Source organism: Haematobia irritans, chromosome 2 (assembly GCF_050003625.1).
Source record: "Haematobia irritans isolate KBUSLIRL chromosome 2, ASM5000362v1, whole genome shotgun sequence".
NCBI classification, from domain to species: domain Eukaryota; kingdom Metazoa; phylum Arthropoda; class Insecta; order Diptera; family Muscidae; genus Haematobia; species Haematobia irritans.
Genome location: NC_134398.1, coordinates 13,783,746 through 13,810,655, shown reverse-complemented (window position 1 = coordinate 13,810,655; position 26,910 = coordinate 13,783,746). Strand labels below are relative to the sequence as shown.

The 26,910-nt window shown below is 28.2% G+C and overlaps 1 protein-coding gene across 1 annotated transcript in view; it reads left to right on the top strand.

Moving 5' to 3' along the window:
* sNPF (short neuropeptide F precursor) overlaps window positions 1-26,910 on the top strand; it is a 283,584-nt gene that overhangs the window by 79,265 nt on the left and 177,409 nt on the right. The window contains exon 2 of the mRNA XM_075293408.1: window positions 23,303-23,323. The gene's annotated coding sequence lies outside the window, so the exon portion shown is untranslated. The remainder of the gene's footprint in view (window positions 1-23,302; window positions 23,324-26,910) is intronic.

The window sequence follows — 26,910 nt, the reverse complement described above, 5'->3', positions numbered from 1 at the left end:
ATAAACTACCCCACTGCATTATTTCAGTGTCCTTTGGCTAGGTTTTCTGGGTTTCTTAGATAAGAATATAGTCATCATTGTATAGGAGTTTCATTAATTAGAATTGCATAGTAAATATATTAAATTCAGTGAGCTGTATATCTTCAAAAGATTTCTAGAGCATTGTTAAATGAAAATCAATTAATGAATTGTCCTCAGTGGCGTATGATTACTATTAATGCACATTAATATGTATTGTGATAAAGTATACGCCATTATGTACTCTGAAGAAATTGTAAAGAAATTTTTGGCAAAGTATATTATATTTAAGTAATTTGTTTGATTATGGGTTTTCATGGAATGGATCTTTGGTATATATATATATTGCTCAATGTGTGACTCGGAGTTAACAAATTCACTTCAATTTAAATAAAATGGGATGGGAAATACCATCAATATATTTTTGGTTTGAAAAATTAGTAGCCAATTTATTTGTTGATAGTTGTGTTTGAGTTCGAAAAATTTATTAAAAATTTGAATGTAACAGTTCAAATGGGAGAAAAGGTTTTGAAGAATATTTTGATTTTGATAGTCATATGTTATTTTTAACTATGCAGCTGCAAGATGGCTTTCCAGTTATTGATAGAATTTCGGATTACTGACATCCGTTTGTGTATATCATTTTTAATTTAAAGGACCTCGCAAGATGCGAAAAATGTTAAATTTATTTTTTCATGCCTTGCAAACCCAGAGTTTAAAATATATCATCTGTTTTGGTCACATATTAACATTTAATATTAACATATAATATTAGTTAACAAAGGTACCTCATCAATTGCTAATAACTATTTGTATACTAGAATTGCTACATATTAGTCCCATATTCATGTCTCATTAAAAACACAAACAATTTTTTTCTAAAACAAAGGACCATTTGTTATCAAAAAATCCCTTTTGTGTTCATTTTATTATTTTTTAAAAATCCGATTTGTTATTTTTTTTGCAATTTAATGGAAAGGTAAATTTTATTTTACCCAATTATACCGAAAGTGTTTATCAAAAGAGGGAGAGAGAGAGAGTAAATTAAGAAACTCTTGAATCTGCTCTGCTACTGAATGTACGAGTATATGTATTGCTACATCTGAGCATTATCTTTACTCTCTCAATTCTTAGCTATTCATAGTGAGCACAAGTGTCAGCTTGTATATGAGTATGAGTGTTATTTAATTCTGAGAGTTGGAGTTGAGTAGAGCTTTAAAAGAGTAAGAGGCGTGTGAGTAATCATTGCTTTCATACTCACTATAGCATTAAATATATGACTAAGGGTACTATTTAATTACTTTTATAATATAACCGTATAACATAGATTTAAATTAAGAGAACATTCTGTTTCAATTTGAAATCAAACACTTTTCACTAATATTAACGAAATCAATACCTTCCTCATCATCTCTAAGCTTAACTGATTCTACCAATATTAAATACTGGTCGAAATCAATATCTTCCGTTTCATATCTAAGCTTAACGTTTTAATTTCTAGAAATTTCGTTTCGTTTTGAACTAAATATTTCTGTTCATTTATTTTTCCGACACACATTTTTTCTTTATCCATCATTTGATATTCTTTTGAAATTATTGCTTACACTCATTTCCTCCTCCTCCTCCTTTAAGCTCAAATATCCTAAGACATTTCTTTTAATCTACATTCACTGTCACGAAGAGGAAGCTTGCCTATTATTTCTCTGTTTTGGATGTTTTGGAAGAAAACGCAATACATTTTGCTTGGCAGTCTTTGTGCTTGAATTACAATAGATGCAGGGACTCGTTGTTTTTTTTTTGAAATCCTTTCGAGAGGATTTATTTGTGCAATAGATCGTAGTAGATGGTAGCCATGGTGGGTGGGTGTTAGGAATAATGTGCAACAGGATATTCTGACATTGGCATAAATATGGGCTACTGAGTTGTATAGCTCAAGTTTTTGAATATATGTGTATGTGTATGTATGTTCGTTGATGCCTTAAATAATGGATGTATTGATGCAACTTTGACAAATCAGCAAACTAAGGCATAAACATTGAACAAGGATACAAATGTCAATGGGCTATGGAGATGTACATACATATATGTCTATCAAGGCATGACTTTATGGAAAATTAGTTGAAATTTGTGTGACTTTAATGATACACCAACGTATAAATGCCAAGGGAAAGTGTGAAAAAATCCATGGTCCATGTCTATGTCTAACAAGGCAAAATAACTCTGTTCCATTATTAATGTCAGTGTTGCTGTTTAGGGGGCGTTGTTGCATGGATTTATGAGGACATTTGTATTTAGCTACATGAAAAGTAACTTTATGTTAAATGTTACAAGTGAAAAATAACACCTCATATCAAAAGGTATTCATGTGTTGTGTGAGAGATACAGTGAGGTACTGGTTTAATATTGTCAATTGAGTTACATAAAGGGTAGAGCAATACGACGGAGTAAAACTCAATATGTTTAGAAAGATATTGGAAATAAAATCGAGTTTTGGAGTTTTTGGATAAAAACGATTTTTTTTCAGATTAGTGCGAATTGCTTATTCCTTGCGAAGTGCCATATTGATATGATCGACACGTTGGTAGTTTTTAAAAATAACCATACTTTTCAAAATGCCCCAGACACAAAAGTCCAACGGAATGAGGTCTAAAGATTTTGGTGGTGGTAGAATTGAAGCGAGGAACCTTCGTTTTAAGCCATTCTTGCTCTCAAAAAAAAAGTGAACTATCTATTTCACTAAAGCCAATTTAAGTTTATATTAGATCATAGAATTATTATGTTTGGAGAAAGTTTCATTTACTCTAATAATTTTTGTGCGTACGATAGTTACATTAACTATAACAAGTATATACGGCCGTAAGTTCGGCCAGGCCGAATCTTATGTACCCACCACCATGGATTGCATAGAAACTTGTACTTAAGACTGTCACAATCGAATTACTTGGGTTGCCGTAGGTTAGGTTAGGTTAGGTTAGGTTAGGTTATGTGGCAGCCCGATGTATCAGGCTCACTTAGACTATTCAGTCCATTGTGATACCACAGTGGTGAACTTCTCTTTTATCACTGAGTGCTGCCCGATTCCATGTTAAGCTCAATGACAAGGGACCCCTTTTTATAGCCGAGTCCGAACGGCGTTCCACATTGCAGTGAAACCACTTAGAGAAGCTTTGAAACCCTCAGAAATGTCACCAGCATTACTGAGGTGGGATAATCCACCGCTGAAAAACTTTTTGGTGTTCGGTCGTAGCAGGAATCGAACCCACGACCTTGTGTATGCAAGACGGGCATGCTAACCATTGCACCACGGTGGCTCCCGTGGGTTGCCGTAACACTTGCCGATGGCAAGGTATCTTAAAACTTCTTAATACCGTCTTCTCAATCGTAAGTTAGTCCATACGGGGTATATATTAAACAAAAAAAAAAGCCGATTAAATACGTATATAATTCAGTTTGACAAAATTTTCTATAGAAATAAAATTTTGACAAAATTTTTTGGTTGTCGCCTATATATAACTATAGACCGATATGAACCAATTTTGGCATGGTTGTTAGCGGCTATATACTAGCGCAATGTACCAAATTTAACCGGATCGGATGAATTTTGCCCCTCCAAGAGCTCCGGAAGTCAAATCTGGGGATCGGTTTAAATGGGGATTATATATAATTATGGACCGATGTGGACCAATTTTTGCATGGTTATTAGATACCATATACTAACACCATGTACCAAATTTCAGCCGGATCGGATGAAATTTGCTTCTCTTAGAGGCTCCGCAAGCCAAATCGGGGGATCGGTTTATATGGGGGCTATATATAATTATGGACCGATGTGGGCCAATTTTTGCATGGTTATTAGAGACGATATACTAACATCATGTACCAACTTTCAGCCGGATCGGATGAAATTTGCTTCTCTTAGAGGCTCCGGAAGCCAAATCTGAGCGTCGGTTTATATGGGGGCTATATGTAAAAGTGGTCCGATATGGTCCATTTGCAATACCATCCGACCTACAACAATAACAACTACTTGTGCCAAGTTTCAAGTCGATAGCTTGTTTCGTTCGGAAGTTAGCATGATTTCAACAGACGGATGGACATGCTTAGATCGACCCAGAATTTCACCACGACCCAGAATGTAAAGGGTGATACGGTCAAAATTTGGTCAATATAAACTTGACGTATTTCTTTCAATTTTGCATTTAAAAAAACTGAACATCCCTCATTTTGAAGGTGTGTGTGTGTAGAATGTTGCTCCTATTTTGATTTTGGAATTCACTCTTCTGTTGTCAAAATGCCGTCCAAGCAAGAAGAGCAGCGTATCAAAATTTTGCTCGCGCATCGCGAAAATCCGAGCTACTCGCACGCAAAGCTGGCAAAATCGTTAAAAGTTGCCAAATCAACCGTTACAAATGTAAATGAAAGTGTTTGGGGAACATTTGTCGACAGCCAGGAAGTCTGGATTGGGGGGAAATCGAAAACCGGAAGCCGCTGAGACGACAAAGAGAGTTGCCGGTAGTTTCAAGCGAAACCCTAACCTCTCTCTCTCCGAGATGCCGCAAATAAGCTGGGTGTATCGTCTACAACCGTGCATCGAGCCAAAAAACGAGCCGGACTATCGACTTACAAGAAGGTAGTGACTCCAAATCGCGATGATAAACAACATACGACGGCCAAAGCGCGATCCCGGAGGCTGTACACGACGATGCTGACGAAGTTTGACTGCGTGGTAATGGACGACGAAACCTACGTTAAAGCCGAATACAAGCAGCTTCCGGGACAGGAGTTTTATACGGCAAAAGGAAGGGGAAAAGTAGCAGATATTTTCAAGCACATAAAACTGTGAAAGTTCGCAAAGAAATATCTGGTTTGGCAAGCCATCTGTACCTGTGGCTTGAAAAGCAGCATTTTCATAGCTTCCGGGACAGTCAACCAAGAAATTTACGTGAAAGAGTGTTTGAATAAACGTCTGCTGCCTTTCCTGAAGAAACACGGTTGTTCCGTACTGTTTTGGCCGGATTTGGCATCTTGTTATTACGGTAAAAAGGCCATGGAGTGGTACGCCGCCAAAAACGTGCAGGTGGTTCCCAAGGACAAGAACCCTCCCAACACGCCAGAGCTCCGCCCAATGGAGAAATACTGGGCTATTGTCAAGCGTAACCTAAAGAAGACCAAAAAAACTGCTAAGGACGAGCAGAAGTTCAAGGCAAACTGGCTTTCTGCGGCGAAGAAGGTGGACAAGGTGGCTGTACAAAATATGATGGCAGGTGTCAAGCGTGAGGCCCGGCAATTCGGATTTGGAAAAGCGAAAGCCTAACTGAATATTTTTCCTGAATTTTATACTAATTGAACTTGAAAAAGAAATTTAATTTGATTTTTTAAATAAACGATTTCACCGATTTACACGCGTTATCCCTTGATCAAATTTTGACCGTATCACCCTTTATATACTTTATGGGGTCTTAGAGCAATATTTCGATGTGTTACAAACGGAATGACAAAGTTAATATATCCCCCATCCTATGGTGGTATATGTTAAAAACAGGAGCAAATTATACACAAATTAAGCATAAAGATTTACTAAATTCGTATTTCTCACAACATAGTTCATTATTTCTTTAGATTTGTAAATTTTACTACTAATGGATTCATCATGAACTTCGTATGTCACTAAAGACATTCTTGCAATTTTCAACTACAGTTTTTTCCTTCAAACTACAACATTCTATTTAACAAGTGAAAAAACTTAATTATGTGTAATAAATTTTCTTGAATTTGTCGAAAAATATTTACTTATTTTTGTGATATCGGCGCGATGACAGTGTTTGTAATACTGTTTAGTTAAAATTTTCTAAAAATATTCAAAATTTTCTGAAATTAACCGAAAGTTGTCTTCCTAGTGGTTTCAAAGTTTTTTTCATTGTGGTTTACGAGAGTTGAGTGCGATGGTGTTGAGTCCTGTTGCAATGTGCATTGTCTACTGCCGAAATGTTTCTCTGCCCAGGGCTTTAATATTTACTGTCTTTGGGACAGTAATAATCGGCATTCATTTTAACCACACAACCAATTAATACAAGTGGGGTGCTACTATCGGCCACTACGGCAACCCACACCATTACCATCGTTGGAGCTTGAGTTCTGGTGGCCAATCGAAATCGATGCAAATTATCATCTGACCTCATTGGCAAGTAAATGCAATCATTTTCTTTGTTCACAAATTGCTCAATTTGGCATGGCTTCTTATCGGAACAAAACGAATTCTGTAACTGGCCACATTCGCAGCAAATCTTTAGCTCTTTCAGGTCAAACTTTTTTATGCATCGGTGAGTTCTTGCACTATTTGAAACGTCAATGGCTTTAGTCCAAGCGCATTTTTCAATATGTGGTGCATCCGTTCTCCCGATATGTTCAGCTCGCGAATAAGTTTTCTACCACTGCGTTGAGAATTTCGATCAAATCTGCACGCTCACAAAAAATCGCTTCTGTAACATATACTCCCAAACATATTTTGCTTCAAGCATATACATTTTTGGGTATTGCCCAAACATTTATATGTTTGATCTCTTCCAATATATAATATGTTTGAAAGCATATTGGTCTAAACAATATATGTTTGGGTAGTCTAAGTTCCAAACATTTTGTATTTTTGCATCCAAATTCAATAATGTTGTCTTCCAAAAAACAATATGTTATTATGTGAACATATAATATGTTTGGAAGCATTTTGCACCCAAAAATATTATATGCTTAAAAAAAATTCTCCCAAACAATATTGTGCTCAAAATTTTATTTATTTATTTATATATTTACAATCATAATGAATTAGGAAAATAAACAGGTAATATAGGTGCTAACAACATAGGTTTTCGACCTGAATGCTCAAAATTTTGTTTCTGCCCAATTGTATATTCCCCCACATCTTTCTCACTTCCACGAGATTTTTTAGTTCTTACCACCTTTTTCTGTAATACAAACATTGTAGAAGAAATTATTCAATTGTATGATTTTTTTAATTTTAATTTTACCTTTTGCCGGACGGGGATTCGAACAGCGGACCACACAGTTTGTAAGGATCAAAGAAGTAGCTGATCAATTGCCCAAGGAAAAATAAAATGTTAATTTTGTAATAACAAGCAACAACCACCAACTTAATTCAATATCGCTCCCTGTTAAATAGCGCTCCAAGCTACTAAACACATATATGTTTATAGGCTATTTCTAAATTAATATATGTTTGCATCCAAGCATATTATATTTACAAACATTTTATGTCCCAAACATAATATGTTCTAACATATTAACATATATGTCCAAAACATGTTATGCTAGTTTATGAACATTATATGCTTGCACTCAAAAATATTGTGTTTAAAAATTTGTGTTCCAAACATATAATGTTTATAGCCAAACATATGAAAAACAGTCTTTTTCATCCGTGTGGCTTTCACTTTCCGGATCAATTCTGATGTTGTTAACGCTTTTCACTATCAAATATTTATTCACATTTTGATGCTGGAGGACTCTAATATATCCACATGTGGTTTTTCCACTAAATATAAAGCAATCAGCCCTTACAGCATCACGAAAAACTCTATTGCTGAATGCTAAGGATCAAAATGCTTTTGTAAGTTTGTAAACAATAAAATGATATGTATTCCCAACATCTATCATTTCTAAATGAGCAGTTTAGAAATTATAGTTGGTTGTAATACATATCAGCAACACCGTATATCAACCATAATAAGCTGTTTTATTATTCTAAAATCAATAGAGTACTTCACGTTTGTCATACATATAACATTTCTATATATTTACACAAATTTATGGTCAATACAATTAACGGAAAATTTGAAGCCATAAAATGCTTTCTCAGACTACTATACCATTGTGATAGCACAGTTAGTGAACTCCTCTCTTAACAATTAGTGTCAAACTATTCTATTTTTAGGTCTATATGTACATTTTTCTGTATGTTTTTAAAGAATTTTCATATCCCGATCTACACTGAAAATGTATACATTTTGGAAATCAAGAAATGAAAAACTGTATGCGTTTATATTTTAACCTTTCTACTATTTTTTAATTAATTTTTAAGCATTTTTCAATATAATTTCAAACTTTTTTACCCAAAAATAATTTTTTTTAACCAAAATTTTGTACTTTGGACCACTGTACAGTATACTGCAATGCAATAATTTTTGTGTCTTGTTAATTTACGTGGCCTCTATGATTTATTAACAAATTTTTTAAAAATGTTCACTAAAATTCCATATGTTTTATCCAAAAATATTTTTGTTTACCAAAGTTTTGTACTTTGAACCACTGTACTTACATTGCAACCATTTTTGTGGTCTATTAAGTAACATGCAAAGGGTTCATATTACGTGACACAGTACATTGCACATAAACACAAATGTTAAGATCATACACACTTATATGCACATGTATTTCAATATATCTCCGATGATGAGACTAACATCAACAGTTGTGGGTAATGACAGAATTTTTGTTAAGGTTACCATCACACAACAACTGTTGCTCAGCATCCTTGAATTGCACTTAAGTAGTGTGAGTAGTGTGATAAAGAGTATTGTATGAGTTTGTTGTTATTACACACTACACACACAGTCAGAAGAAGGCTAGCACAAGGAAACGAGTAAATCACTCTTTTCACATAGTCGCTTCTCACATATATCAGTGTGTGTGGATATGTGAGTATTTTGTAGTTGTGGCAACTGTTAATCTTCTTGTAATCGCAAACAGTGGCAGTTTTCGCAAAGTGGTTATCAAGAACGACGACATCGCAATGACCGAACTGCTGTCGGTGTGCATGTTTGTGTTCTTGGATATATGTATGTGCGTAAGCTATTGTAGAGAACTAATGGTCTCTTATATATATATTATCTGTTATATTATATTCTCGCTGACACATCTTCATAAAAGAGAATGGCTGTGCCCCCTGTTGACAACTCACATCATAATAATTAAGGAATGCTAATCACAATCACGAGTTGATGATGTTATTGACAAAGTTGAAAAAGACCTATATAAGAACGACAACAACAACAACAATATAAAACTTTTACGGAAAAAGTTCGCATGGTCTAAAAAATAAAACTTTTCAAATTCATTCGTGCATTAAAAAAGATAGATATTACCCACCTTATGCTTCGTTAAATGGTTGATTGGGTATAAGTAGGAGTTTATAGGTATAACAACACACACACTTATATACATATAGATGTATGTGTTTATTAATGTGGAAATCATAATTGATGTGAATACTTTAGTTTGGTTGTTGCTTCCTGTGAAGTGTGTAACAGATGTTTGCCCCAAGCAATTAAAATAATTTAAGCTACCAATTCGATTATTTTATTTTTCCAAAACTACACACTACACATTTGTACGAACAGGGAAATGGGTTTGAAGTTTTGTAAATTGTCAATATTCATTTTGAAAGTCATGTGTAGAATATCAGTGAAATGGTAATATTGTCACAGATGTTCTTTCTAATTAACTTAATTTAAATAATTCGCTCACATACATACAATTATTTTCTGTTTTCCGGTTTATATTTGATTTGATTTTTTGCACGTTTCAAGTGGAATAAATTTAACAGGAAATGGTTAGAAACTTTTATTAGAATTTAAAGAATGCTGTGAATTTTTGGTAGCCTTTCGTACGTCTGTCCACATTATAGAGATAGCAAACTTTCACTGATATTCATTTTTTAAAGAAAACTTTAAACGCTATATAATACAAAAAAAAAAACAAGTATATACGGCCGTAAGTTCGGCCAGGCCGAATCTTATGTATCCTCCACCATGGATTGCATAGATACTTGTACTAAAGACTGTCATCCCCAATCAAATTACTTGGGTTGCGGTAACACTTGCCGATGGCAAGGTATCTTAAAACTTCTTAACACCCTCTTCTCAATTGTAAGTCCATACGGGGTATATATTCAACAAAAATAAAAAAGGGCCGATTAAATACGTATATAATTCTGTTTGACAAAATTTTCTATAGAAATATAATTTTGACAAAATTTTTTATAGATATAAAATTTTAACAAAATTTTCTAATAGAAATAAAATTTTGAAAAAAATTCTATAGTAATAAAATTTTGACAAAATTTTCTATAGAAATAAAATTTTGACAAAATTTTCTATAGAAATAAAATTTTGACACAATTTTGTATAGTAATAACATTTTGACAAAATTTTCTATAGAAATAAAATGTTGACAAAATTTTGTCAAAATTTTGACAAAATATATAGAAATAAAATTTTTGTAGATTATTTTTGGGGATCAGCTATATACACGCAGAGAAGGAATATGATCACCTCAAACATCTTTCAAGAGCAAAATGTTATTTTTGTATGGTGACCATGTAACATGTTTGTCACTAAAATGTTATTTTCTCCTCAAATATAACCTGCGTGCCGAAATCAGATACATGATTTCCGAGAAAATAACATGGTTGCGAAAACCATGTTACATGGTCACCACCCAAAAATAACATTTTGCTCTTAAAACATGTTTGAGGTGATCATATTTCTTCTCTGGGTGTATAACTATAGACCGATATGGACCAATTTTGGCATGGTTGTTAGCGGCCATATACTAGGGCAATGTACCAAATTTCACCATGTACCAAATTTCAACCGGATCGGATGAATTTTGCTCCTCCAAGAGCTCCGGAGGTCAAATCTGGGGATTGTTTTAAATGGGGGCTATATATAATTATGGACCGATTTGGACCAATTTTTGTATGGTTCTTAGAGGCCATATACTAATACCACGTACCAAATTTCAACCGGATCGGGTGAATTTTGCTCTTCCAAAGGGGCTCGGGAGTTGAAATCTGGGGATCGATTTATATGAGGGCTACATATAATTATGGACCGATATGGACCAATTCCTGCCCGGGTGTTAGAGACCATGAGGCTCCGGAGGTAAAATCTGGGGATCAGTTTATATGCGGGCTATATATAATTATGGACCGATGTGGACCAATTTTTGCGTAGTTGTTAGAGACCATATGCTAACACCATGTACCAAATTTCAGCCGGATCGGATGAAATTTGCTTCTCTTAGGGGCTGCGCAAGCCAAATCCGGGGATGGGTTTATATATTAACACCTTGTACAAAATTTCAGCCGGATCGGATGAAATTTGCTTCTCTTAGAGGATCCGCAATCCAAATCTGGGGATCGGTTTATATGGGGACAATATATAATTATGGACCTATGTGGACCAATGCGTAGATGCTAGAGACCATATACTAACACCATGTACCAAATTTCAAACGGATCGGATGAATTGTGCTCCTCCAAGAGGCTCCGCAAGCCAAATCTGATGGCGATTTCGATTGGAGAAAAATGTGCAACATTCTCGAAATTGATTGCCAAATATGAAGGACATTGTCATAGATTTTGGATCCTGTATCCCTCACAACATTATGAATTAACAATAACTTTGGAATGACACTTTAATTTGAGGGAAAATACCATGAGGAAAAAAGTAGTGTAACACCAGGGCAACATATTTTTTGCGAAACGAAAACGCCCTGAGGGTCGGTTTATATGGGGGCAATACGTAAAAGTGGTCCGATATGGCCTATTTGCAATACCATCCGAGCTACATCAATAGCAACTACTTGTGCCAATTTTCAAGTCAATAGTTTGTTTCGTTAGGAAGTTAGCGTGATTTCGACAGACGGGCGGACGGACATGCTTAGATCGACTCAGAATTTCACTGCGACCCAGAATATATATACTTTAAGGGGTCTTAGAGCAATATTTTGATGTGTTACAAACGGTATGACAAAGTTGATATACCCCCATCATATGGTTGAGGCTATAAAAAGTTTTTCTGATTCAAGTACGAAATTAATTGATCCAATTAACTTTTTAATTGAAATATCTTCTATCACAGGAATGATAGTATCAAATAAAAAATTAAGTGGTCCAATTAAAACATCAATTGATACTAGTAATTTTTTGATTGATTTTTGTTTCAGTTAAAAAAATTTGTTCAATCAATTAAATTTTTAATTGAATATTTTTTTGAAACTCGATTAAGACTTTAAGTGGAAAAATTTTCGTGAGATTTTTTTTTCTGTGTATGTGTGGGTGAACAATATAACGCTTTCCCACCTGAACATGTGGTGCATGGAAATTGCAATTTTCATCTGATTTGTATTTTACACCGATACCAAATTTTGCTTATATCGGTATATTTTTGATATAGTTAAGGTTGAGTTAAATACCATGCGTTAATGCGTCCGTTGATTGAAGAGTCGAATTTTCTCATTGAAAGCAACAGTTTTTTTAGAGTGCTTCAAACTGAAAAATATCAAACCTTCCATCAACGCACGTATTAACGCATGATATGTAACTCAACCTTTAAATTGTATGGCTTTTAGTTATATGAATATGAGGCTGGTATTTGTATGTATTATATACATTTTAATTAATATCACTGATACATTTACATGAGCTATAATATTTTCCATTGTTTTGCTTAAAACGATCATATTTCATAAATATTTAAAGCCAATTGCGTGGAGAGAAAGCAAATAAGTTATTTGATAGCTTTCATTGTCCCATTGGGAAGATTTTTTATTTAACTTTTTTATTTTGAAAATCTTCTTTTCCCAATAAAATAATTAATTAAATTCTATAATTTCACATCGCTAGTAAAACATTCAAGAATTCATTGAACATCTATACATGCACTTGGTGATATAGTTCATGGTAATAAAAGTTTAAATTGAAGTACCTGAGCTTACTTTAAATACACAGTAAAACTTCTCAAAAGTAAAAAATTTTGGAGAGCCGATTGGTATATTATCACATTAATATGACCTTGTCATAAGTGGAAACCTCCCAAACATGAATAAAATATAGGCAACCTTGAGTGTCCATTTCTGACATGTTTTACAAAATAAATAAAAAAAAGTATAACTCTAGTGACATTTCTTATGCTACGGCCATTTCAACAAATATTTGATAGAGAATTCCCATCTTCGCATTTTTGTGTCTGCCTTTAATTAAATAAAAGTCACGAGCTGTCGTTTGGTTGGACTTCACACACACAAACGTTTTTTTTTATTCTCACGAGAATTTTGTTGTTGTTCTACCCAGATAATCATGATGGTAAATGCATTGGCTATGGTTAGCATTGCCATCGTGCAGAGAATATTGGCTGAAAGAGCGAATAAGCTCTCCTGTAGTAGTGACATTTTTATAGGTGTCGTTTCTCTACATACATATACATACATTTGAATATGGTGGACATGACACAGATGTAGGTGTGGAAACTCAATTGCTTGTATTCCTGTTGTTGTTGTTGCTTTTTTCTTTAAATAATTTGGCAAGGCGAAAATTGGTGATGGGTCTTATTATTGTTCCATAGTAAAACTAGAAAATAATTGAAAACGAATGAGAGAGCTCAATTATGGGGGCGGGCGGAAGGTGGAATCGTCTAATTACAATCATATGAAACTCAGTTCTTTTTTGAGATGTGTTACTGAATGAAGAATTTTAGTATAATTTGAAGACAAGTATATAATATATAATAATTTGGCTTAGTATTGACATAGTTTAACAAAATCAACAACGTCATTATCAGCGACTTTGCAAAAACTCCTTTCGGCAGTAGAATAGTCAGCCTTATGGCAACTTCTTTTTTGTAAAATATGCGCACTTTTTTGCAATTTGCCCGGGATACAAACTTTATAATTTTTTTTTTTAAATCAGGCAACAGTTCGAAAAGGCTCGGAAATCTGTTATGAAAATAGTGCCTCGCACAATGACAAATTGAGGGCATTTTCAGCACTGCCGACAAGCGAGAGCGCTGCCATTGCCCTTAAAAGCAGAGTTGCATATGTTGTTGTTGGTGACTTCAATTAATGAAAGTTGAATAATTTCAATAGTTTTTATCCGTATTTTATACCAATGATAAGTTTTTATTTTATTATAGTTTCTTTATGTTCATTTTACGTTCACCCTTTTTGCCTCTATGAATTCTTTTGATCCCGTTAAAATGATAGTTTTTTTTTAGGTTGCTGGCAGCATTTTAAAAATGTACACTCTGTAAAGACATAATGTAGGTATATAAGTTTCAGAAAAGAAAACACCATAAAAACAATCTAAAAACTGCCTCTGAATTATGTCATTATAACCATGGTTGACACTCGAGCCAAAAATAAGCTACCAAAATTTTGAGAAAATTTTACCAAAACAAAAAATATCTTTAAAAATTTTAAAGTTTGCCAAAATTTTATTTCTATAGAAAATTTTGTCAACATTTTATTTCTATAGTAAATTTTGTCAAAATTTTATTTCTATAGGAAATTTTGTTAAAATTTGATTTCTACAGAAAATTTTGTCAAAATTTTATTTCTATAGAAAATTTTGTTAAAATTTTATTTCTAAAGAAACTTTTGTCAGAATTTTCTTTACAAAGAAAGTATTGTCAAAATGTTATGTCTATAGAAAATTTTGTCAAAATTGTATTTCTTTAGCAAAGTTTGTCAAAATTTTATTTTTATAAATAATTTAGTCAACATTTTATTTCTACAGAAAATTTTGTCAAAGTTTTATTTCTATAGAAAATTTTGTCAAAATTTTATTTCTATAGAAAACTTTGTCAATATTTCATATATTGTTTCAAAATTTTATTTCTATAAAAAATTTAGTCAAAATTTTATTTCTATAGAAAATTTTGTCAAAATTTTATTTCTGTAGAAAATTTTGTCCAAATTCTATTTCTATAGAAAATTTTGTAAAAAATTTATTTCTATAGTTCCTCTTAGGTGGAGAGGAATGTTTTGCTAAATCTACCAAATCATCAAGATCCCAATCAATCTACCCAATATAGGAATACAATTTTGACAAAATTTTCTATACAAAAATATTTTCAAGAAAATTTTCTATAGAAATAAAATTTTGACAAAATTTTCGATAGTATTAAAATTTTGACAAAATTTTCTATAGAAATAAAATTTTGACAAAATGTTCTATAGAAATGAAATATTGACAAAATTTTCCATAGAAATAAAATTTTGACAAAATTTTCTATAGAAATAAAATTTTATATAAAAATAAAATTTTGACAAAATTTACTATAAATATAAAATTTTGGCAAAATTTTTTAGAGAAATAAAATTTTTACAAAATTGGCTATAAACATAAAATGTTGAAAAAATGTTCTATAGAAATAAAATATTGACAAAATTTTCTATAGAAATAAAATTTTGACCAAATGTTCTATAGGAATAAAATGTTGACAAAATTTTCTGTAGGACAAAATTTGAACAACATTTTTACTAGGTATAAATTTTCTACAGATTTTTACAAAATTTTTTATAGAACTAAAATGTTGACAAAATTTTCTATAGGAATACAAATTTGACAAAATTCTCTATAGAAATACAATTTTGACAAAATTTTCTATAGAAATAAATTTTCAAGAAAAAATTTAATTTTGACAACACTTTCGATAGTATTAAAATTTTTTTCTATAGAAATAAAATTTTGACAAAATTTTCTATAGAAATGAAAATTTGACTAAATCTTCTATAAATATAAAATTTTGACAAAATTTTCTATAAAATTAAATTTTGACAAAATGTTCTATAGAAATGAATTATTGACAAAATTTTCTATAGAAATAAAATTTTGACAAAATTTTCTATAGAAATAAAACTTTGAAAATTTTTCTGTAGAAATGAAATTTTGAAAAATTTTCTGTAGAATAAAATTTTGATAAAGTTTTCTCTAGAAGTAAAGTTTTGACAATTTTTTTTATAGCAATAAAATTTTGCCAAAATTTTCTATGGAAATAAAATGTTACGAAAATTTTCCATTGAAATAAAAAGTTGACAAAATTTTCTATAGGAACAAAATTTGGACAACATTTTTAATAGGTATAAATTTTCTACAGATTTTTACAAAATTTTTTATAGAACTAAAATGTTGACAACATTTTCTATAGTAATACAAATTTGACAAAATTCTCTATAGAAATAAAATTTTGACAAAATTTTCTATAGAAATAAATTTTCAAGAAAAAATAAAATTTTGACAACATTTTCGATAGTATTAAAATTTTGACAAAATTTTCTATAGAAATAACATTTTGACAAAATTTTCTATAGCCATAAATTTTCAAGAAAAAATAAAATTTTGACAACATTTTCGATAGTATTAATATCTTGACAAAATTTTCTATAGAAATAAACTTTTGACAAAAATTTCTATAGAAATAAAATTTTGACAAAATTTTCTATAGAAATAAAATTTTGACAAAATTTTCTATAGAAATAAAATTTTGACAAAATTTTCTATAGAAATAAAATTTTGACAAAATTTTCTATAGAAATAAAATTTTGACAAAATGTTCAATAGAAATAAAATTTTGACAAAATTTTCAATAGAAATAAAATTTTGACAAAATTTTCAATAGAAATACATTTTCAAGAAAATTTTCTATTTAAATGAAATATTGACAACATTTCCTATCGAAATAAAATTTTGATAAAATTTTTTATAGGAATAACATTTTGACAACATTTTTTATAGGAACAAAATTTGGACAACATTTTTAATAAGTATAAATATTCTACAGATTTTTACAAAAATTTTTATAAAACTAAAATGTTGACAACATTTTCTTTAGAAATAAAAAATTTGATAAAAATTTCTGTAGAAATAAAAGATTTGAAAAATTTTCTATAGAAATAAAATTTTGACAAAATTTTCTATAGAAATAAAAAATTTGACAAAATTTTCTATAGATATAAAATTTTGACAAAATTTTCTATAGAAATAAAATTTTGACAAAATTTTCTATAGAAATAAAATTTTGACTAAATTTTTTATAGAACTAAAATCTTGACAAAATTTTCAATAGAAATAAAATTTTGACAAAATTTTCTATAGAAATAAATTTTCAAGAAAATTTTCTATATAAATGAAACATTGACAACATTTTCTTTAGAAATAAAATTTTGACAAAATTTTCTATAGGAATAAAATTTTGACAAAATTTTTTATAGGAACAAAATTTGGACAACATTTTTAATAAGTATAACTTTTCTACAGATTTTTACAAAAATTTTTATAGAACTAAAATGTTGACAAAATTTTCTATAGAATTAAATTCTATAGAAAAAAAATGTTGACAAAATTTTCTATTGAATTAAAAAATTTGACAAAATTTTCTATAGAAATCAAATTTTGACAAAATTTTCTATAGAAATAAAATTTTGACTAAATTTTTTATAGAACTAAAATCTTGACAAAATTTTCAATAGAAATAAAATTTTGACAAAATTTTCTATAGAAATAAATTTTCAAGAAAATTTTCTATTTAAATGAAATATTGACAACATTTTCTATCGAAATAAAATTTTGATAAAATTTTTTATAGGAATAAAATTTTGACAACATTTTTTATAGGAACAAAATTTGGACAACATTTTTAATAAGTATAAATATTCTACAGATTTTTACAAAATTTTTTATAGAACTAAAATGTTGACAAAATTTTCTATAGAAATAAAAAATTTGACAAAATTTTCTATAGAAATAAAATTTTGACAAAATTTTCTATAGAAATAAAATTTTGACTAAATTTTCTATAGAAATAAAATTTTGACTAAATTTTTTATAGAACTAAAATCTTGACAAAATTTTCAATAGAAATAAAATTTTGACAAAATTTTCTATAGAAATAAATTTTCAAGAAAATTTTCTATATAAATGAAACATTGACAACATTTTCTATAGAAATAAAATTTTGACAAAATTTTCTATAGAAATAAAATTTTGACTAAATTTTTTATAGAACTAAAATCTTGTCAAAATTTTCAATAAAAATAAAATTTTGACAAAATTTTCTATAGAAATAAATTTTCAAGAAAATTTTCTATATAAATGAAACATTGACAGCATTTTCTTTAGAAATAAAATTTTGACAAAATTTTCTATAGGAATAAAATTTTGACAAAATTTTCTATAGGAATAAAATTTTGACAAAATTTTTTATAGGAACAAAATTTGGACAACATTTTTAATAAGTATAAATTTTCTACAGATTTTTACAAAAATTTTTATAGAACTAAAATGCTGACAAAATTTTCTATAGAATTAAAAAATGTTGACAAAATTCTCTATAGAATTAAAAAATGTTGACAAAATTCTCTATAGAAATAAAAAATTTGACAAAATTTTCTATAGAAATAAAATTTTGACAAAATTTTCTATAGAAATAAAAAATTTGACAAAATTTTCTATAGATATAAAATTTTGACAAAATTTTCTATAGAAATAAAATTTTGACAAAATTTTCTATAGAAATAAAATTTTGACTAAATTTTTTATAGAACTAAAATCTTGACAAAATTCTCTATAGAATTAAAAAATGTTGACAAAATTCTCTATAGAAATAAATTTTCAAGAAAATTTTCTATATAAATGAAACATTGACAACATTTTCTATAAGAATTAAATTTTGACAAAATTTTCTATAGAAATAAAATTTTGACTAAATTTTTTATAGAACTAAAATCTTGACAAAATTTTCAATAAAAATAAAATTTTGACAAAATTTTCTATTGAAATAAATTTTCAAGAAAATTTTCTATATAAATGAAACATTGACAGCATTTTCTTTAGAAATAAAATTATGACAAAATTTTCTATAGGAATAAAATTTTGACAAAATTTTCTATAGGAATAAAATTTTGACAAAATTTTTTATAGGAACAAAATTTGGACAACATTTTTAATAAGTATAAATATTCTACAGATTTTTACAAAATATTTTATAGAACTAAAATGCTGACAAAATTTTCTATAGAATTAAATAATGTTGACAAAATTCTCTATAGAATTAAGAAATGTTGACAAAATTCTCTATAGAAATAAAAAATTTGACAAAATTTTTATAGAACAAAAAACTCTTGACAAAATTTTCTATAGAAATAAACTTTTGACAAAATTTTCTATAGAAATAAATTTTCAAGAAAATTTTCTATATAAATGAAATATTGACAACATTTTCTATAGAAATAAAATTTTGACAAAATTGTCTATAGTAATAAAATTTTGAAAAAATTTTCTATTATAGCAATAAAATTCTGCCAAAAATTGTCTATAAAAATAAATTTTCACGAAAATTTTCCATTAAAATAAAAAGTTGACAAAATTTTCTGTAGAAAAAAAATTGTGACAAAATTTTCTATAGAAATAAAATGTTGACAAAATTTTTTATAGGAACAAAATTTGGACAACATTTTTAATAGGCATAAATTTTCTACAAAATTTTTTATAGAACTAAAATGTTGACAAAATTTTCTATAGAAATACAAATTTGACAACATTTTCTATAGAAATAAAATTTTGATAAAATTTTCTATAGTAATAAAATTTTGAAAAAATGTTCTATTGAAATAAAATTTTGGCAGTATTTGCTATGGGAATAAAATTTTTACAAGATTTTCTATAGACATACAATTTTGACAAACAAAATTTCTCTAAGAAAAAAATTTTGAAAAAATTTTCTACAGAAATAAAATTTTGCCAAATTATCTATAGAGCAAAAATTTTGGAATAACTTTAACGCTGTTTGCTATTCACATTCCCATTATATATCTGTGTATAGACTTTACCATGACTACGTTTTTGTGTGTTATACAATGTTAGTTGTATCGTATTTGATGGTAAATTAATTAAAAATATCTTTTTTTTTTTTAATAAAAATCAAATTTACTAATAACTCCTGCCTATGATGGAAATTGATTCAATTCATTTGAAATATTATTTTAATGCAATTAAATGTTATTAGTGAAAAAATATGTACCTTTAAAAGAATGTAATAACAAGTTTTTTTATAAAACTAAATGCCATTGGTTAACTCAAACTATCATCAACAGTTAAATGAATGGCGCGACATGTATCAGCAGGCAATAGAATTTATACAAGTGGCGTTAGTTGATGTCAAGTGGTGGTGGTTGTATGTTGTTGGACAAAGTGCTGCTATAATCACTATAAGGACATAATATCCTTTAGCTATAGATACTTGTTTCAATGAAACCACCAATGGAATGACAAATAAGAAAACAAGAAAATCTCATATCCTGCAGCGTAGAACAAATCGTCAATGAATTGTTATTTTCATTGATTATTTTGATTGTGTGGCGTTTTGTATTCCTTTCGTAAATTATTGTGTAGATGATGGTGATCCAAAGGCTTTGACAAGAAGTTTTCAGCTCCTTTGGCTTATTGACAAATCTTTATGATTATTTTCTTAAGTAACACAATAATATTGTCGCAGCTAACAAAAACACAACTAAAGCCATTTATTGGTTTGTGTTGGCAAGACAATTCTTATTATCGCTGTGGCGTGTAGGTTGTCCTCGCCCTTGGGTTTATGTAACTCAAGTAGCTTTTGATAAAATAGTCTTATTGAGAAGAGATTTTCCATGGATTTGCCTCAATGTTTGTCTGTGGCTTATCCATAGTTGCCATAGTTGTGTATTGCATTCATTTATATAATCACTAACCCTGATCCATGGATGGAGATATATTTTAATTATATAAGGCGTATGATTGTTATTAAGTTCATTTTCATGTGTATTCTAAAAAATACAATAATTTTCTATTCTTGCAAAAAATCAATTTCCTACATGGTTTTCACAGTTGTTAAAAATCTACCAAAAGTGGTAGATTTTTTATTGTTGGGTAGAATTCTTTATGTTTTGGTAGATTTTGCAAAATATTCCTCTCACAGTAAGAGGTACTCCACAAATTTTTTACAGAAATAAAATGTTGACAAAATTTTTTATAGAGATAAAATTTTGACAAAATTTCCTCTACAAATAAAATTTTGACAAAATTGTCAAAAAAAAAATATTATCGCAAAATTTTCTATAGAAATAAAATTTTGACAAAATTTTCTATAGCAATAAAATTTTGACAAAATTTTCTATAGCAATAAAATTTTGACAAATTTTTCTATAGAAATAAAATTTTGACAACATTTGCTATAGCAATAAAATTTTGACAACATTTTCTATAGAAATAAAATTTTGACAAAATTTTCTATAGAAATAAAATTTTGGCAAAATTTTCTATAGAAATAAAATTTTACAAAATTTTCGATAGAGATAAAATCTTGACAAATTTTTCTATAGAAATAAAATTTTGGCAAAATTTTCTATAGAAATAAAATTTTGACAAAATTTTCTATAGAGATAAAATTTTGACAAAATTTTCTATAGAGATTAAATTTTGACAAAATTTTCTATAGATATAAAACTTTGACAAAATTTTCTATAGAAATAAAATTTTGACAAAATTTTCTATAGAAATAAAATTTTGAAAAAATTTTCGATTGAAATAAAATTTTGGCAAAATTTTCTATAGAGATAAAGTTTTGACAAAATTTTCTATAGGGATTAAATTTTGACAAAATTTTCTATAGAAATAAAATTTTGGCAATATTTTCTATAGAGATAAAATTTTGACAAAATTTTCTATAGAAATAAAATTTTGACAAAATTTTCTATTGAAAAAAATTTTGACAAAATTTTCTATAGAAAAAAATTTTGACAAAATTTTCTATAGGAATAAAATTTTGAAAAAATTTTCGATTGAAATAAAATTTTGGCAAAATTTTCTATAGAGATAAAGTTTTGACAAAGTTTTCTATAGGGATAAAATTTTGACAAAATTTTATATAGAAATAAAATTTTGACAAAATTTTCTATAGAAATACAATTTTGACAAAGTTTTCTATAGAGATTAAATTTTGACAAAATTTTCTATAGAAATAAAATTTTGACAAAATTATCAATAGATATAAAATTTTGACAAAATTTTCTATAGAAATAAAATTTTCTATAGAAAAAAATTTTTACAAAATTTTCTATAGCATTAAAATTTTGACAAAATTATCTATAGAAAAAAAATTTTGACAAAATTTTCTATAGAAATACAATTTTGACAAAATTTTCTATAGAGATACAATTTTGACAAAATTTTTTACAGAAATAAAATTTTGACAAAGTTTTCTATTGAAATAAAATTTTGGCAAAGTTTTCTATTGAAATAAAATTTTGGCAAATTTTTCTATGGAAATAAAATTTTGACAAAATTTTCTATAGAAATAAAATTGTGACAAAATTTTTTATAGAAATAAAATTTTGACTAAATTTTCTATAGAAATTAAATTTTGACAAAATTTTTTATAGAAAAAAATTGTTGACAAAATTTTCTATAGAGATAAATTTTTGACAAAATTTTCTATAGAGATCAAATTTTGACAAAATTTTCTATAGAGATAAAATTTTGACAAAATTTTCTATAGAAATAAAATGTTGGCAAAGTTTTCTATTGAAATGCAATTTTAGCAAAGTTTTCTATGGAAGTAAAATTTTGACAAAATTTTCTATAGAAATAAAATTTTGACAAAATTTTTTATAGAAATTAAATTTTGACAAAATTTTTTATAGAAATAAAATTTTGACAAAATTTTTTATAGAAATAAAATTTTGACAAAATTTTCTATAGAGATAAAATTTTGACAAAATTTTCTATATAAATAAAATGTTGGCAAAATTTTCTATAGAAATAAAATTTTGACCAAGTTTTCTATTGAAATATAATTTTGGCAAAGTTTTTGTGTTAAAGTTGTGCCTTCAGAACAACTTCCAATTCTTCCTATTCGACTTCATAAAAATTTGAAGTTATCGCTTCATGTAAATGTAATGAATAACAATCTTTGAAGTGTACTTTAAAAAACGTTGAACAAAGGGAAAGTATCCTACCCAGGACAATGTCACAAGAAATATTTCGACTATTCAATGTTGAACTAGGCTCCATCTTCCCAAAATGATACAAATAAATCTAAGACCATGAGTGGATCATATAAATCATCGGGTATGGAGAGAAAAAAAAACTTTATGGTTTCTTCATTTATCTTATTTTTATTATCAATATGAGCAAAACTTTTAAAATATATACACTCACGTTTTATTGTCATTAATATTTTTAATGATGTGGCACATTTGATTGATAGGAAATTTTTATATCAATAAAAAGTAAAACAGGACAATTTAAGTTGATTCTATTAAAATAAAATAAAAATCATTTGTCCACGAAACAAATGAATCAGATTTTTCAATATGTTTAATAATATTTTTTTTTGAACTAGTCATGGTAAATTATCTTTACAAATCTAACCTTTGAATTTTTGTTTTTTTTTCATTCCAGATTTGTGTGGCCAATTTTAAGGTAAGTGTATACATTTGAATGAACTCAAGCAATATTTGGTGATATAAAGTTGTGGTATCAGTCATCGCCCCCCGCCAGGTCTATATTGCAGGCTATAGAAATTAGCTCTATTCAACGATTAAACCTATACAGCTAGACTTGTGTATTAGATTGTTTTTTTTTTGTCATTTTCTTTTCATTTTGAGTATGAATAATGAAGGCAACGTTTTTGGGAATGGTGTATATAAGAATTTTGGTATACCAGCAAGACCTTTCCAATATGTCATAAAATTCGTACCAACATTATTGTGGAATGACTACGAGTGACAGAAATGCATATTTCTAACTATTCCATGTGAAATTTCTTCTACATAATACAGCTGTCATATTTTATAAGTTAATTGTTTCTTTAAGCGACTTAAACCCTTTAATTTTTTGTATTATTATTATAATTAATAATAGTCATACGCTCTGGTGTACTGAAGTATGTTTTTTTTATACCCTGCACCACACTGTGGAACAGGGTATTATAAGTTAGTGCATATGTGTGCAGCACCCAGAAGGAGACGAGATAGACACATGGTGTCTTTGGCAATAATGCCCAGGGTGGGTCCCTGAGTCGATCTAGCCATGTCCGTCCGTCTGTCTGATATAGCTCCCATATATATCTTTCGCCCGATATGGACTAATATGGACCCAGCAGCCAGAGTTTTATACCGATTTGCTTGAAATTTTGTACAAACATAACACTTAGTCGTATAGTCAAGTGTGCAAAATTTGATTGAAATCAGTTCAGATCTAGATATACCTCCCTTATATATCTTTCGCCCGATATGGACTTATATGACCCCAGAAGCCAGACTTCTACCCTAATTTGCTTGAAATTTTGCACCAGGCGAACTATAAGTACTATAGTCAGGAGTGCCAAATTTGGTTAAAATCGGTTCAGATTTAGATATACCTCCCATATATATCTTTCGCCCGATATGGACTTATATGACCCCAGAAGCCAGAGTTATAGCCCAATTTGGTTGACATTTTGCACTAGGAGTACAATTAGTAGTGTAGCCAAGTGTGCTAAATTTTATTGAAATCGGTTCAGATTTAGTTATAGCTCCCATATATATCTTTCGCCCGATTTTCCGTCATATGACCACATAGTTCAAAGTTGTAGTTCGATTTATGTGAAATTTTGCACAGGGAGTAGAATTAAAATACTAAGTATGCATGTCAAATTTGGTTGAAATCGGTTCAGATTTCTATATAGCTTCCATATATATGTTTTTCCGATTTGGGCAAAAATGGCCAAAATACCCACATTTTGCTTATAAAATCGCACTGCTAAGTCGAAAAATTGTAAAAGTGTCTCAAATTCTTCTTTATTTCTAATACATATCTATCGACCGATAAATCATAAATACACTTTGGCGAAGTTGCCTCAAAATTGGTTCAGATTAAAATGTTTCCCATATTTTTTTACTAACATGGTGTACCATCCCAGGGCATTGCCGACTTAAATTTTAAGTCTATAGATTATAAATTTTGTTCAGATGGAGTCAGATTTAACTGTATGTATTTGGTACAAGAACATATATACAGCACCCAACACATTTGACGGATTTGATATAGTATCGAAAATGCGGATTTACAAAGTGGTGCAGGGTATAATATAGTCGGCCCGCCCGAATTTAGACTTTCCTTGCTTGTTTATATCTTGGATAGTTTCACTTCCAATCAAGGTTCCCACTGGATACTAAAAAATTTTACCAAAATTTGAAGAAATTTGTACCAAAAAAATCTTAAGTTGCAGTTTTTTTTTATTTCTATAGAAAATTTTGATTTCTAACATATAGGAAATTTTGTGAAAATTTTATTTCTATAGAAAATTTTGTCAACATTTAGTTCTAGAGAAAATTCTGTCAAAATTTTATTTCTATAGAAAATTTTATCAAAATTTTATTTTGATACAACATTTTCTCAATATTTTATTTCTATAAAAAATTTTCTCAAAATTTTATTTCTATAGAAAATTTTGTCAAAATTTTACTTCTATAAAAAAATTTTTGTCATAATTTTATTTCTATAGAAAATTTTCTATTTCTATAGAAAATGTATTTCTATAGAAATTTTGTGAATTGTACCTCTTAGTTTGAGAGGAACATTTAGCATTCAATGTTTTCACTACTGAGCTTGATTTGTTGAGAACATTACATCATTACAACATTAGTGGCACTAACCGAAATATTGGAAATAAATATCGAAACAAATCAACAATTGATTGTTTCTATGACCTCAAGCCGAACAAAGTTAATAATCAAAATTTTATTTCAATAGAAAATTTTGTGAAAATTTGATTTCTATAGAAAATTTTGTCAAAATGTTGATAATAAAGAAAAACTTGTAAAAATTTTATTTCTATAGAAAATGTTATCAAAATTTTGATTACTATAGAACATTTTGTCAAATTTTTATTTCTATAGAAAGTTTTGTGAAAATTTTACTTTTATGGAAAATTTTGTCAAAATCTTATTTATATGGAAAATTTTGTCAAAATTTTAGTTCTGTAGAAAATTTTGTCAAAATTTTAGTTCTATAGAAAATTTTGTCAAAACTTTATTTCTATAGAAAATTTTGTGAAAAATTCATTTCAATAGAAAATTTTATCACAATTTTATTTCTGTAGAACATTTTGTGAAAATTGTATTTCTAGAGAAAGTTTTGTCAATATTGTAGTTCTATAGAAAATTTTGTCAAAATTTTATTTCTATAGAAGTTTTTTTCAAAATTTTATTTCTATAGAAAAATTTGTAAAAATTTTAGTTCAATAGAAAATTTTATCACAATTTTATTTCTGTAGAAAATATTTTCACAATTTTATGTCTTAAGAAAATTTTGCCAAAAGTTTATTTCTATAGAAAATTTTATTTCTATTGACAATTTTGTCATAATTTTATTTCTATAGAAAATTTTGTCAAAATTTCATTTTTATGTAACATTTTCTCAAAATGTTATTCCTACAGACAATTTTCTCAAAATTTTAGTTCTATAGAAAATTTTCTCAACATTTTATTTCTATAGAAAATGTTGTCCACATTTTATTTCTATAGAATATTTTGTCATATTTTGATTACTATAGAAAATGTTGTCAAAATTTTATTTCTATAGAAAATTTTATCCAAATTTTATTTCTGTAGAAAATTTTGTCAAAATTTAATTTCTATAGAAAATTTTGTCAAAATTTAATTTCTATGGAAAATTTTGTCAACAATTTATTTCTATAGAAAATTTTGTGAAATATTTATTTCTATAGAAAATTTTTGTTTTATAGAAAATTATTGCAAAATTTTATTTCTATAGAAAATTTTGTCACAATTTTATTTCTATAGAAATTTGTGCAAAAATTTTCTTTCTCTAGAAAATTTTTTCACAATCTTATTACTGTAAAAAATGTTGTCACAATTTTATGTCTTTAGGAAATTTTGTCAAAAGTTTATTTCTATAGAAAATTTTGTCAAAATTTTACTTCTATAGAAAATGTTGTCAACATTTTATTTCTATAGAATATTTTGTCATAATTTTGATTACTATAGAAAATGTTGTCAAAATTT